We start from the raw sequence: 15,653 nt of genomic DNA, 5'->3' as shown, positions 1-15,653 counted from the left end.
CTACTTTATCGGCATTGATATGACCGAGGATCCTGTTAGAAATTCAGAATCTCGGGTTCTTCCTACCCTTCTGTCACGCGGGGCGGCCTGCAGGGTGTCTGCTCCCGCTCCCCACATAAGAACACAGGATATGGTGAGGCCAAAAAGGAACACCCACGGAGCCATAGGTAGGGGAGTCACACCACTATAGTCTCACTGGAGGCTGGATTGACAGGACGTGAGGCCTGCTGTCCGCTTTTCTGCCAACCGACTGACTCTCCTCGACTCCCCTCTCGACTCCCCTCTCGACTCCACTCCCCAATGCAGCCGCGTCAGTTATGTCAGTGGCCAATGGCTCAAGGGTTACAGCTGACAGCCAACTAACCACAACCCATGGCCATCTACTACCTGAGCCAGCACCTTTCCACGTGAGGCCAAGAGCCTGGAAACTGCTCTCTGGGGCTCTGTCCCCACACCTTCACAGCAAGAACCTACGTGATAACAAGGTCTCCATATTATTTGTCTGTGCATCAAAGTTTAAGAAGCTCTGTCCTGTAAGGGCAGGTGACTGCCTTGTGCATTTTTAGAGGTGGTTTGTCTCTAACACTTTTCGACCTGAAGTGTAGAACTCAGCTGACCCTGCAAAAATCCATTAATAAGTACATCAATATATCAGTCTTACCATTTAAGTGTGAAGAACGTATATGACCTCCCTTGACTCATTCAAAGGATTTGAGTGTCACGGTAGAACATTGCAAAATTTAGCGCATAGTTCTGCGTAGGCTGACGTCCTGGTAGACTGTTCCTTCAACCTGAAGGAGACCGAGATGGGGCCCCAGATGGTATTAATCTTAGTAATAGTGGAAAGAGGCTTGGGAATTAAACAGCCTCCCTATTTGCTCTATGACCTTGGGTGGGTGACTTAACGTCAATGAACTTTTCACACTGTGCTCATGAGAATGAAATAAACTTACGTAGGCAAAGTAACTAGTGCATGATGGGAGCTCAGTGAGTGGGATCTCCGATGCTATGAGTTGGGTGATCTTGGGAAAACATGTTTAAAACCGATGGAAATCCTTTTTCACATCCTTAAAATGGGAAGAAATGTGGTAGAGATGCCTCGGTATTAAAAGAGGACACACAGTTTTTTAGAAATGTAGATGCCTGACACTTGGAAAATGCTGCATAAACATTTGTTCTCTTTTTTCATTATTCTGTATGGCGTATGTATTTCGATTGGTCTTTAGTAATTTGGCCTCAAAGAAAAAAGAAACCCTTATTGCTTCTTGTCTTTTCTACTTTTCCTTTCCATTTCCCCCCATTCGTAAAGTTGCATTTTTTTCGTTCTTTTTCCTGATGTACCCACAAAACACTGCCCTCATTTCATTCAGATATCACATCGTTCTTGTGTTCTCACTGATCATCTCCCCCCAATTTCTGGCATTAGGAAGGAAGAGGAATTTGACTAGGGAAATAATCTTGGGGGTATGCCAAGATTTAATCACCAGGAAAAAAACCGACAGTGATCAGAGTTGCCAGGAACGCACACCCGGAAAACAGGTGACAATGACACAATTCCACTTAGTAACAATAACTGTGATGGAGATGGGCTCAAAGTGTGAAAGTCAAGTTTAGAGATGAAAGATGGCAGAAGGTTCCGTCTTCCTGCCACTTCTCAGCTCCAAGCAGCTAGAGCTCACTTGAGGCAGCTGCTTAATATATTAGATCGCATTTCTGAGCTTGCATTCCTCCGGAATGAATAGTTCTTGGCTTTGGATAGTTTTGGTCTCTCTCTCTCTCTCTGTCTCTCTTTCTCCTTCCCTCTCTTTCCTTCCTTCTTTCTTTTCTGTTTTTTAAAGAAAATAGATTTCCAAAAGAAGAAATTAACTAGCAGTCTCCCTCACCCCCTCCTCGCCCCATCCAAAGTCAGAAAATCACTTTGCAGCCTCTCCTGTGCAGAATTACCCAATTACCTTCTAAATTATCAAAGGGAAATCTTCCCCACCAACTGTTCGGGCAGGGTCAGGATGTGCAGGGTTGCAAATCTGTAGCCAAAAATGTAAACAAAAGAATCCCACAGAACAGGGGGCAAGCTGTCCACATATGCCAATCCCAGCGGCTTTGATCAAAGGCGGAATTGCTTCCCCAATGAATGAAGCCAGTGCAACTAATAAACTCAGGCTCTAATTGCTGGCTGCAGATGTATTAACTGAAGTAAATGCGATGCCGGCAACCATTAATTATCTAACGAGGCCAGCAGTCTTCTGATGAGGTGGGGGCTGATTAAATATTAAAGGGTAGCATATGGAAAGTGCCAGGAACAAAAGATTTCAATCTGAAAAAGAAGAAGGGGGAAAAAAAAAGAATGAATGAAGAAAAAAAAACGAGAAAAACCAGAGTGCATTCTTTCTTTCTCTTTTAAAATACAAAAGCTATCCCTGTGTCTGAGAAAGGTAATTAAAGCCCCATTGCTAGCACAAGTCTGAAAGTGAGTTCGGTGAAATCTGACTTCTGAAGCTTTATTTACAGCAGATGAAAATGTTTCACATTAAAAGGGGGTGACAAAAACATTCTGATGTAAACGCAATTGCCTCTTTGTTTAACCCTTAGAGCTCGGGCGAATGCCTGCTGTTTATCTATGTCTTCTGCTTTTCATTTGGTGGAAATGAACTTCCCAATTGAAACAAGCCAGGAGGCATGTTCATGGGTCGGGTCCCTGCGGAAGTTGTTCCCAGCGTGGTTTTAAGCATCTTTTATAGGGCTTGCATATTAAATTATAAAAGAGGTTCCTCTTTACAGGACACTGGCAATATGACTGCCATCCTGCCAAGCACTTGGCACATGTGATCTCATTTCTTCCCCAAAATAACTTGCGAGATAGGTATTCTCCCCATTTCAAAGAGCAAGGCATCTGAAGCTTCAAGGGGTAAAATTGTTTGCTCAAGGTCATGTAGCTAGTGAGAAGCAGACCTGAGCTTTAAATCCAGTACATTTATTCCACCGTCTTATCTCATATCTATTATACCATATGGCCCCCCAAATATGGGGTGTTTAACGATCAAGTGATACATGAAACATTTCCTGTGTGACACCAGCTTCCTGTACAAAAGGAGGGAAGAGATTTAAGTGGTTTTCTGATTGTACCTTGAGAAGGTCCAACTTTCAAGAGTGATTGATATGTAAAGATAATAAGGTCTTCCACGAAGCTGTCTCTGACCCCAGGGAAAATCTGGGTGACCAGATGTCCGGTTTTCTGAGTCTGAGGTGCTTCCTGTGGTAGATAAGACTTTTGTGCTCAAATGAGGACAGTGCCAGGCCAACCACGATGGCTTGTCACCCCAGTAGGTATAAGATAAAAGTTTATCCGTGTCCTCTTAGTTTAAAACCCAAGTTACATTTGGGTGGCGTTTTCACCAGATTTAAATCTTACTTGTATTTAAGAGGGATATAACTGCGAGTCAAGAACATAGTATAAAGATGGCTTTTCAAGTGACTCAGATGACGACACGCACATTAGTCATTTCCTTCTCTAGGTCTCAATTTCTTGTCTGGAAAGTGAAGTGATTGATGAAGAGATCAATCTCTACATTTTCTTGCAACTTTAAATCCCTACAAGTCCAAAGGGGGGAAAGAGTATTTACATCATGGTTATTAATGACGGTTGCCAACATTCATAGAGTACTGTGCAGTTTGTAGAGTGCTTCGTCTTGCATTGTCTAATTTTTACACATTCTTGAGATATAGGCAAGCTTTTGGATGCTGCGTTGAGAAAAATAACACTCATTTATTTGGAGTTGTTATAGAAAAGTTATTAAAGCAACCTGCATTAAAACGAAATCAAGGTCATAAGTTAAAACCGTAGACGTTTCATGCTTGCCCAATTCAGTTACCAAATGTTGCATACTTTGTGCACTTTAATGGAGGCAAGATATTTTTGAAAATATCCAAACTTAAAAGTGGCTTATTGCTCCCTTGCATTGGAAAGAAGATCCCTTATTTTCTTTAATCAGTTCTCCTCTCGTCCCCAAATCTGTAGCCCAGCAGCCCCTAAAGTGTATTCCAGAGCATACTGCTTCAGCGAGATGCTACAGAAAAAAGAGAAAAAAAGTTCTGTACTAACTACAGCTATATTTAACAGCATGCATGAATCCCAAAACACCATCATGAGTGAAAGAGCAGATTAGCTTTCAAACTGGCAACACTGATCTATGGTGGGAAAAAATGCAAATGATGATCTTTGCTGGGCTGGTGGTGAAAAAAATCAGAAAAGTGGTTTCTTCTGGGTTAGTGAGTGGGAGTAGGGATTGACTGGGAAGCCACATTTGGAAACTTTCTGGGATGATGAACTTGGGTCATACAGGTCTGTGCATTTTTCAAAATTCTTTAAAAATGTACATTTAAAAGTTTAATTTAATTTAAAAGTTTAATTCAATTTTAGTTTAATAATTCTTTAAAAATTCTTAAAATGTGTGTGTTTTGCTTTATGTAAGTTTTGCCTCAATAAAACATAGAGTTATAAAATAGGATTAAGTCTAGTGAATAAGGTACATGCTAAAGTGTTTGTTTAAAGAGTTTTGAGGTGCTGCAATATACTTTGAAAGGCCTCCAGATGTGAGATGGATTGATAAATGGATAAAACGATGGGTGGATGGATGGATGGATGGATGGATGGATGGATGGATGGATGGATAGATAGACGGATAGTAAGACAAATAGATGAAAAGATGAATGGATGGATAATAAAACAAATCAAAGTCTAAGTTGTAGAATCTAGGTTGTGAGTACATAGGTACTCACTATTCAATTGTTACAACTTTTCCATTTTTCATAACGGGTAAAAATAAACAGATGATAATCTTAAAAAGAGTTCTATATTTAGGAAATGCCACATGTCACTTACCCCTAACAGCTTCCCCCGGGGGGATGTTTAGAGCTCAGAAACATATTAAAAGCTTTCCGTCTTGTAGCTAAAACAAGATAAGGAAACTTTATTTAGCCTAATATTTTCTAACCATATTTGATTCTGAAAGTCTTGGGTTTTATTTATATTTTTTATTTGTATTGGTGGTGCATCTTTATTTAGTTCTTTACTATGAGGCGTACTACACTATTTGAATGCAGCATTAGCATGTACAATCAAGTGTCTCACAAGAACATGGGATATGGTTGTTATTGGAATTAGAGTTCTTTCCATATTGGGCAGAGTTGTTTCATATTTTGAGCCAGAGTTTGCTCACCTGTAAGTGGTCTCATGTAGTCCTTTCCTTGCAGGAATGTTGTGAAAAGTCAATGAGGTAATTATGGAATGCGGCTACTTGTCAGGAAGAGTGGGTGATGTCAATAAAATTCGTTGTTACTTTTGAAAAGTCTGAGCAGTGAGTGGAATAAACAAAGAAGAATCTATATCAAGGTGCACCATAGTGAAAAAAAATCAAAGCAGCAAATATTCAGAGAAAAATCTTAAATCCCCACAGAGGAAAGATAGTAATGCACAAGTAACGTCATAGAGACTGAGACCAAACTTATTATTCGCCTCAACAAAGTCCAGAAGAAAATGGAGTAATATCTTTAAAATTCTGAGAGAAATTAGAAACTACCCACATGCCCATTAACAGTAGATGGGTAAATAAATCGTGGCATATTCATGCCACAGAATAATACACAGGCAGTAATGAGAAAAAAATGATCAGCAATTATACATATACAGCAATGTGACACAAAAGAGTAGATAGCTTATTATTTTACTTACATAAAGTACAAAAGAGACAAAACTAACCTATGTTGTTAGAAATCAAAATATTGGTTGTCATTGTGTTGGTGAGGTGAAGAAATGAGAGTGACTGATAGCATGCAGGTGGCTTTGGGTATTAGGAATATTCTGTTTCGTGATCTAAACGTTATGCTTCAAAGAGTTGCACTGATCTAGCCAGCTACCTATAAAGCTGCAGTATAAAATTGGAAGAGTTGGAGACAAATCCAAAAGTCTTGTGAAGTGCTCACATGTGGAATTCTTAATGGATAAAAAGATAGAATGAGGAGAAATGAATCACAGAAACAAAAGAAGAAAACTAGATGAACTAAAGGAAAACAGGAACTGTCAGATCAAAAAAGACATCTTCTCAGGACGCACGGATTTATAGACCTTCTAGTCAATCCTAATGAAATATCCACATTGCAAAGAGGAAAATAATTTGTACACACCTCTTGATGAAAAGGACAGCTTACACACACAGAACAGAGCTAATGAGGTTTCCAGTAGACCATCTACCACACTTAATAGCTTATGAGGGAAAAAGCACCATGAGGAAAGTATTTTACATATAGCCAAAATATAACTCGTTCAAGAGCAGAGGGAAACCTGTTTGAAGAAGTTGGTGGACGAAGGACTTTAACCAAGAGAAAATGAAATGGAAACAACTGTCTCTAGATAGAAAAAGACAGAGTATTCAAATAGAGACAGGCAAGGAATCTTGTCATGTAATGATGCCTAATGAGTTGATGATACTCTGGCTAGGAGTTAGAAGCTGTGTTTGGATAAGAATTCTCCAAACAGATGCCCATACTTCTGTTTTGGTAATCCGGAAATATGTCATGAGACTCTGGAATTGAATTTATGAATCACCTACACAAAACGCAGGGGTTGAGCGTGTCAGGGGACAGCATAAAGGATTTTCAAGGTCTTGCGAGGGGACAGTTAATGGACAAATAGAACAAGCAGCATGGTGGGAGACACGGCTCACTACCGGCCCTTGGTAGAGTGTGGTAAGATGTAGGTTTCAGTATGGCTGTTTAAAAAGGAAAACTAGTGGGAAAGGACTTCACAGCAGCAATTCCACAGTATTAAGCAGGGTACAAACGCAAAAGTCAATTGCAATGTTTTGAATCAAGACTGGTTGTTGCCCAAACCTTAGCAGTTAGATCAGCAGAAATGCCAGTGGATAGCAGGCGTGTGGCCACACGTGATGGTGGTCCCTTTGCTTTCCGTGGAGAGGAAGCATAGGAAGGAAACAGGCACAAGAAGAAAGGGAGAAAGGAGAGCCTCTTTTGTGTTGAGAGCGATGGTGAGTGGACCTTGGAACACAAACTGCATTTTCAGAGAGGGAACTTGCAAATATATCCCCCGGGCAGTCAGAGAAATACTGTTGTGCAGTAAAACCCAACAACCCACAGCTGCAAATCCCTTCAGTGTGACCAAGGTGCTAAGAGCTTTTACTGGCAAAGAGGGAAGTGTCAGCTTCTGGAAAGCACGTCATCCCCAAAACTGATTTGCCTGGAGTGTAAGGACCCGCATTTTATTTTTTGATAATCCTCCTCTTTATTATAATCTTCTTAATATCCATCTGTTACCCTTTAGGCAGAGGCTTCTTAAATTCCAGTATCAGGCTATTTTTATCATACAAGAATATGTAAAGCAATAGAAAACAGTTTAATGGATTTTGGAGCCTCTGGCCCTCTTTAGCATCATTTCCATAATGAAATCCAGTTACAGGCATCGATGTTGCCACAGTTGATGTTCACAGAAACAGAGGGTGAACATTTCCTTCGTGTAAGATATTCCAGCAAAGTAGAGTGTGAGATATCACCTGTGACACTCCCCTGGCGTTTCCCCCTCCCCTTGCACTGGAGGATTGCTACCTGCTGTTTGAGTCAATGAAACACGGGCATTTGGGAATGTGTTGCTTGCCTGGCTTCTATGAAATGGAGAACGGAAGGTGGTTTTCATGGAATAAGGCTAAGGAGAAAAATTATTTTCCTGGGGAATTCCCATTACGGAAAACCCTGGAGATTTCATGAGCTAGAACGAGGGATAGATATATGGCAGAGGGTCTGAGGGCCTTGGTGCTTGACTGCCACGCTTCAGGACCCATGCAATAAGTTGTTGGTTTGAATTAACAAATTATGTCTTCAAACCTTGATAGAATCGCCTACAGCTTCAGAGGAAAATTGATCTTGTGGGCCTGAGCTTTGTTAGTTGGGAAGGCTTTGTGTAACAAGGTGGATAACAAAATGTTCTACATTTTTGCAATCTGTGATCCCTAGGTTTTACTCAAGATAACACCAACTTCAAAGAATATAGGAATTTGAATTTAGGTGCAAATGCTGTGTTTGCGTTACAGGAGCTGGCTGAGTGTTTGGAAGTGTCTGGAGAGGACTGTTGGGTAGTTTAGACAGCCTGGAAATGTGTTCTGGCTTCTGCATGTCTGTCCATCCTGAGATCCATGATGGCACCGCACTGGCCCTGTAAATGAAGGAGACCTCTGGTCCTCTTTCACCATAGTCTGACCCAACAAGACAATCACTCATGTCTTGGGTAAATAGTTTTGAATCTCCAGGAAACTACCAGCAGCATTACTGTCCTTCTCCTGAAAGAGAACATCAGAACAGGGCAGGATAATTAAAACGGAGGCTAAACTACATTGAGTTCTTACTATGTGTCTTGGTAAGAGTTTTTGATATGACCTCACTGGTTTTGTAATCACATCTACGGTAATTTTTATTACTATCCCCATTTTAAAGAAGAAAAAACTGAGGCTCAGAGGCACTAATTGATACAACCAAGTTTTATTATTAATCAAGTGTTGGCGTTTGTACTAGATCCAGCTCTGCTTGACTCTAAATCCAAGCTCTTAAAAATTGTGTGTCTTACTGCTTTCTTACTGATGATCAAAATCTGACGTCCTATATTTCGATGGTGACATTCAGTGACAGATGGCAGGGCTTGTGTAAGGACATACTGACTTTTTGGCAGCGGAGATCAAAACCCGGGATCTCTTGGTGAAAATTATTCTCTATACATGTAAAAGGGTATACAGATGGGGCCAACTATTCACTGGGAAAGTGCATCTCCCAGGAGTGTTCTCTGTTAGTTACAGAGAAAAGTTGACTGCATTTCTCTCCAAACTTACGATATTGTTGAATTTGTAGCATTTGGTTTTCAAACAGAGAATGTGAACAAAAGAAACACTGGATTTATACTGACCTCTTGAATCCACTTAAGGTACCTTTGTTCTCATTAAAACAGGCTCTGAGTGGATGCCACATTAGCAGTTGCCTAAATGCTGTGGTTGGAGAAGTACTGTATAAGACTGGGCATAATATAATACAATACGATACAATATAATATAACATAAAACTGGGTCTTATTTTAATGTAAGACCCGGTCTTATATTATATAAGACCGGGTCTTATATTAATGTTTGCTCCAAAAGATGCATTAGAGCTGATGGTCCAGCTAGGTCTTATTTTCGGGGAAACACAGTAGAAGCATCCTTGCGCTTCTCAAATCACCTTCTTCTGCCGCTCAGTCATAGCATCTGCAACGATTATTGGATGTTATTACTCTTTTTAGTTAAAACATATATCCATTCATTCACTCATTGTGCACTAACTTTATTTTTATTTTACTTTAGTTGTGATACAATACACATAACATAAACTTTACCACCTAAACCATTGGAAAGTGTGCCTGTCTGTGGCATCAGTACGTTCGTATTGTTGTGCAGCCATCACTGCCATCCATCTCCAGAACTCTTTTCACCTTACAAAACTGAAACTCTGTCCCCATTAAACACTAACTCTGCATTTCCCCTCTTCCAAGTCCCTGGTAGCCAGCAGTCTACATTCTGTTTCTATGAATTTAACTACCCTAGTGGAATAGAAGTGGAATCCTGCAGTGTTTGTCTTTCTGTGACTAGTTTATTTCACGTCGCTCAGTATCCCCAGGTTCATCCCTGTGGGAGTAAGTAACAGGATTGCCTTCCTTTATAAGGCCAGTAATATTCCATTGAATGGAGAGACCACCTTTGTTTAGCCGTTCATCTGCTGCTGGAGCGAAGGGGGGTTGCGCCTACCTTTTGGCTATGGCGAATTGTGCTCTATGAACATGGGTGTGCAAATATCTCTTTGAGACCCTGCTTTCAATTCTTTCAGGTGTATATCCAGAAGTGGAATTACTAGATCGTATGTCAATTCTATTTTTAATTTTTTGAGGACCCTCTGTACGATGTTTCAGCTGTAATTTTGCACCACCAGGATACAGGAGTGAATCAGCCATGAGGTCTTTCGATCCCAGGCTAGTTTGGGGAGGCAAATGAATAGAAACACGTAATGACAGTAATCGGGATAAAAGAGGGAATGAAAGACGGGCTAACAGAGCGTGGGAGGTCTGAAGAGGATGTGCTTAGCTCCTCTCAGAGAAAGAAAGGCAGTCTTTCAAGAGGTGGTGTCATTTGAAGTGACTCTTGAGTGTGTGTTTGCTAAAGATGGAGGCTTTTTATCCTGGAGAAGAGATGCCTCTGGACCCATGACTGTTACCTGCGAGTCTCTCAAGAGCTATTATGTAGAAGACTGAGCAGATGTTTTCTGTGTAATCCCTCCCAATATGGAAAGGAGACAGATTTCAGATCAATAGAAGAATGAGATTGCCAGAAATTAGAGCTGTCCAGCACTAGTACAGGCTGTCATAAGGTAGAGAGTTCCACGTCATATTTCCAATAACAGCCTGTCAGAGGATGGCAGGGAAGATCCATTCAGCAGTCAGTGTAGAACTAATGATTCCTGAGGCCTCTTCCAACCCGCAGATTTGATTATTCTAACACTGGTTTCCCTGAAGCATCGCTTAAGATTCCCATTTATCTGCATACATTTTCCTTTAAATCAGCTTTCAGATATATCTATATTTCTCTCTGTATATAATATAGGTTACACAATATCACAGTATATATTACTATATCTGAGTGTGGATATGTATATATATATACACGTAGATATAGATCAGAATGCATATTCTATGCAATCTACAAGAATAACAGCTATCATTTATTAAGCAACCTACTTTGCGCCAAGTATAGTTTTAAGAATATTATGTTCCATTTCATTTAATCTTCGCATGAACTCTATGCATTGCATAGAAACCCACTTCACAGACCTGAAACCTGAGGCAGAAAAACGGAGTGAGTTATGTGTCCGTGTTCACACTGTTGACTGAGTTGACATTTGAACTTTGGCCCCAGAGGCTGGGCTCTGTGCCAAACTACATAGTCTCTCTAATATATATGCTAAACTATATAGTCTCTCCGATGTATATGCTCTACTGTGTAGTCCGTATGACATTATTTCATTCATTCTTTCTGCAATCCTTTGAAGCATACATGATAGCATCCTTATTGAACCAGTGAGAAATGGAAGCCCATTGGTCTACGGGCACATCTGCGAAGGCAGGAATTAGGGCAGACCTGTCTGTCGCCTCCTGAAACCATTAACTGACATTCCCAATTCACCAGTCCTACCAGGTACACCAGCATCTTAAGACTACGAAGGGAATCTTATTTTCGATTATCTCACAAAATCCGATTCTAAAACAGAAAAGGGTATACAATCGTTAGGGCAGATGTTTGGTTTTAACTCAGCCTACCCACCCCTGCCAGGAGAAACATGTTCTTTGGAAGCGTTGTGTGTAGATGAATTGTAATTTAACTGCCTTTTCCCCAGCTAATGCATCACACAAAAGACATTGTAGAGGGCTTGGTCATAAAATGGAATTGTGTTGGTGTTTTTTTGTTTGTGTGTTTGTTTTAATGTTTATTGCTCGATCGGTCCAAGTTGAAAAATCAAGCACATGGGTCTCATGATTTAATTCAGGAGGAAACTTGCTAATAGATTTTTTTTTTTTAACTTTAAATTTAAGAACTCAACCACTTGGCAATTTAATTAACTTTTTAAACACAACATAAACCAGCCTGTGGGCCTTTCGGCTGCCATCCTTAATTGTGGCAAATAGCCTACGACCACGTGGCAAGAAAAACAGATGAAACACCTTTATGGTGAGAAAGGCACCATCTGTAATTACCAGGATTTTGTCACAATCCACCCCCAGGAAGTGCAACTCAAGACTTTAAAATGTCCCTCTGTTGGCTTTGCCTTGAGAGTTTAACAATGGCATCACGGCAACCATTAGGGGGAAATAATACTGGTTTCATGGTAGCAGAATTTATTCCTGGTGAGTCCTAGGGAGGACTTGTCTATTCTCCTAATTAATTAATTAACTAATTAATTAATTCAATGAATAGGTCTTAGGTCCTTATTATGGGAATAATTTTAAGGAAGACACAGACAATATCCACGCTTCCCAAGTACTTAAAGTCAAGTGGGAGGAAATAGTCATTAATCCAGGTAACAAAAACACAACCCTCGTTCCCATTTACTGAGCATTATTACCGCCATGATGTCTGCCAGATTTATGTGTGTTATTATCACACTGAATCCAGTAGATCTTACTATTCGCCCATCATCTAGAAGGAAAGGAGACAGCAAAGGGTTATATAAGTTGCTTGAAGTCCCAGAACTAATTTACTTGGCTGATATTTAAATATAGTTTAACTCATCCCAAACTGCTAAGCCAACACGCGCCAAATTTGAGTTATTTGCCTGCCACTGTTACCTTAGGCTTGGTCCACGTATCACCCTATTATTTATTTAACTTTTTTCTTAATGAAATACAGCCCCATTCTCAACAGATGGTATTTTGGAATAATGGTTTGATTTAGCCAACGTCATGTGGCTAGTGTGTGACTGGTCCGATACGCAAATGACTGCATCAAAACCTCATGTTTTTCACCACTTTTTTTCCATTTAGAACAAAAGCGACATCTATAAGAACCTCATACGTTTTTTAGAGAGTTTTAGGATCTCCCATGTTTATTGTTTTTCTTCCTCTGTGATGTTTTTCCATAGACACTATAAAATAAGCACAGTAAGGCTAACGTATTTATTTGGGGGAACTAGGAAGAAAGACATACCGGAAAGTCCTAGTTACATAAAATTAGTAAATAGAGAAGTTAAACAAAATTTACCAGGGTCATCCGGGTAAAACACAGCTTTGTCTGACTATAGAACCTATGGCTTTAGTTTCTATGTTATATTTGTTATAATCTCACTATCTTTGACTCATTTCTTGTTCCGTCTCAGCTTTCTTCCATCACAGTGTGCAGGCATCTAACACCTAGCTGTATTATTCTGCTCTGATTTTCACCTCCTTGGGGGACATTGATCAATTTTACTAGCAATCTGAATAGGCCGCACTCCCCCAAGAGTTGCTGGGAAATCATTGTCTTAGTGACGGCTCTTCCCTACCTTAGGATGAAACTTAATGATGGAGGAAAGTCTTATTACTTATTCTTTCAAATAGAAATAACAGGGTTCAGTCATGGCTTTGTTGGTCTTGTTCCTTTTGTTATAATAATAATTAGATGCTTTAAAGCTTTTGGTTTTCCCTAGAAGTCATTCTAAATGTCAACACTGGTTGAAAATGGAGAGGACACGCCATGAGGGATCAGTGTCCCCGCCCCGGATCCAACCCAAATATCTCAGTTTTTCCTTTGTTTCATGTGCTCATTTTCCAAGTAAATTAATTATGTTGTGATTGTTAAATCAGTATTCCATGTCTCAAAGAATAAAGTTGGATGCGTATGTCCTAACACGATTCCTTAATTTTCAAAAAAGTGGAAGCTGGTGACCCAAAAGAGAGTAATAGACTTGCCCATGTGGATGTGGCACGTGACAGGCAAAGCTGGAACCCAGATCGAGCCCTTCTGCAGCCCTGGGACACCTTCCCCCGCTGTACAGTGCTGCCGTGGAGTCTACTTAAGAACAGGGCGGAAACAGTCAGGCGCTTTCTTCTGCATGGCCTATTTTTCTTTGCCAGTGAGTTGATTTCATGGGTAAAATGAGAGGTTGCACTTGATGGTCTCTGAGATCCCACACAACTCTCACATCCAGTAATTCTCGCGTTCTCACGCCCTCTCTCTCTGAACTTTTCTTTTATTCCCCTGTGGTACAGGGATGTAATGCAAGGGCTCCCGTATGAGAAAAACTTTCAAAGTCTTAGTGGATTCTAAATAGACTCATTTAATCTACACGGGAATTTGAATCCTCACATAAGACATTTTGCTTAATTAAGCCACTTTCAAACATGAAAAAGTCCTGTTCATACAAATTTAAGGATCAGATTTACAACTGCTGAGCACCTCGATGGCACGGATTAGTCTCAATTAGCCACAGCCCGATTCCTGCTGAGAAAAGGTCACCAGATTTTTCAGTCCTTTAGTTCCTTAAAATTCAAGTCAGCCAGCTCAACCCTGGTCAAATGTGTAAAAGGACATCAGGAAGCCTTCATGGAGAAAGGCGGATTCATTCCTTCATTTAACAAATACCTATTGAGCACGCTGTGCCACCTGGTATATTAAACTCAAGGGATGTGCATTGATAATGAAGACCAGTCTGCTTTCTGCTGCCTCTTGAATGTTGCCGTTTAATGAGGTTTCAGGAGACTGGGTACTGAGAGAAAGGACTAAGCGTGGTCACCTGGAAACCGCAGAGAAAAGATCTTTGAAGAAAGAAAGTAGCTTACTGTAGTAGACATAAGACTTGTGCCCTTGCTCTCTCCCCTGAGGTTACTTATGACTTTATTGTGTTTACAAAAGATGCATGCTCATTATAAAAACACTAAGTAAAATATACAGAATGAAGACATTTGCAAATCACTCCAGATCGTGTCATCCTGAAGAACCATCATTCACAGTAGGTGAAAATTATACTTAAGATTGTTTTGTGCATAAACACAGATTTAAGAATGGAGAAATACTTTAAGATAACGTGCCATTTTTTTTTTTTAAATTAAAAGAATCTCATTCTTTAGTACTTGGAGTTAAAAATGGAAAACTAAACTAACATAAATTTGATGGTATAAGTGAGATTCAAGTAAATGTTTTTTTAGTGCAGAAGATATAGTTTCCTAAAAGGCCCGTCTAATGTAAAGAAAAAAAAATATTACAAAAACATTAAGAAATTGGAATCATTATTCTGTTTTAACCTATTTTTGCTTTTTAAATGATATCATTTGGCTTCTGCTATAAAAGATGAAACTCTTAACACAAATTTCTCCCAACCTCACTTCTCTACAACTTCCAAATTCTTTAGTTTTATTGTTATTAATTTTGACATTGCGAAGGATGGTGACAGTCACATTTTTGTTCTGTAGGCATGATTTTCATAATTGTCAAATATAAGGGTCATATTGAAACAGAGATCATGTTCACAGTCTTTTGATCACAGTCTCTTAATTCCTGAATTCTTTGTTTCAACGCCTCTTCTAAACACTTTCAAACGTTAATACCCAAGTGAACCATCTGGGGAGCTTGTCAAAATGCAGGTTATAACTCAGGCGTGTGCAGTGGGGCCTGATTTTCTCCCTTTGTTTCCGGGTAATTCTGATGTACCCCAATTCTGTAGTGAGGGCTAATTTTCCAAAGAGTTCTGTCCCCTGAGTTCTTTATGGAGACTTACTATGTGCTTCCTTTACAACAAACTAATGCCTGGGCTGGGATTATTCCTGAATCACACTTGTATAATATACAGTATTCAGTTTTCTTCTTGCATTAGATTTTATTTTGGAGAAATCTGAGACTAGCCAAAACTTCATTCTTTGTAGATGATGTACTTTATCTCCTTAAAGACTTAAGGGGAAAAAATCATTTAAAAAATCTTTACTGTTCAGTAATGTAAACAAAATATGCCTCACATTTTCTTCTAAACTTTGTGTGTTCCTTAATTGTATAGACTTAGTTTTGTTTTTCCCTTTCAGAAAAATTTTCTTGTATTACATCTTCGAAAACTTT

Source organism: Rhinolophus sinicus, linkage group LG18 (assembly GCF_036562045.2).
Source record: "Rhinolophus sinicus isolate RSC01 linkage group LG18, ASM3656204v1, whole genome shotgun sequence".
Taxonomy (NCBI): domain Eukaryota; kingdom Metazoa; phylum Chordata; class Mammalia; order Chiroptera; family Rhinolophidae; genus Rhinolophus; species Rhinolophus sinicus.
The sequence above is the reverse complement of the archived record's forward strand: the minus strand, read 5'-3'. Positions refer to the sequence as shown.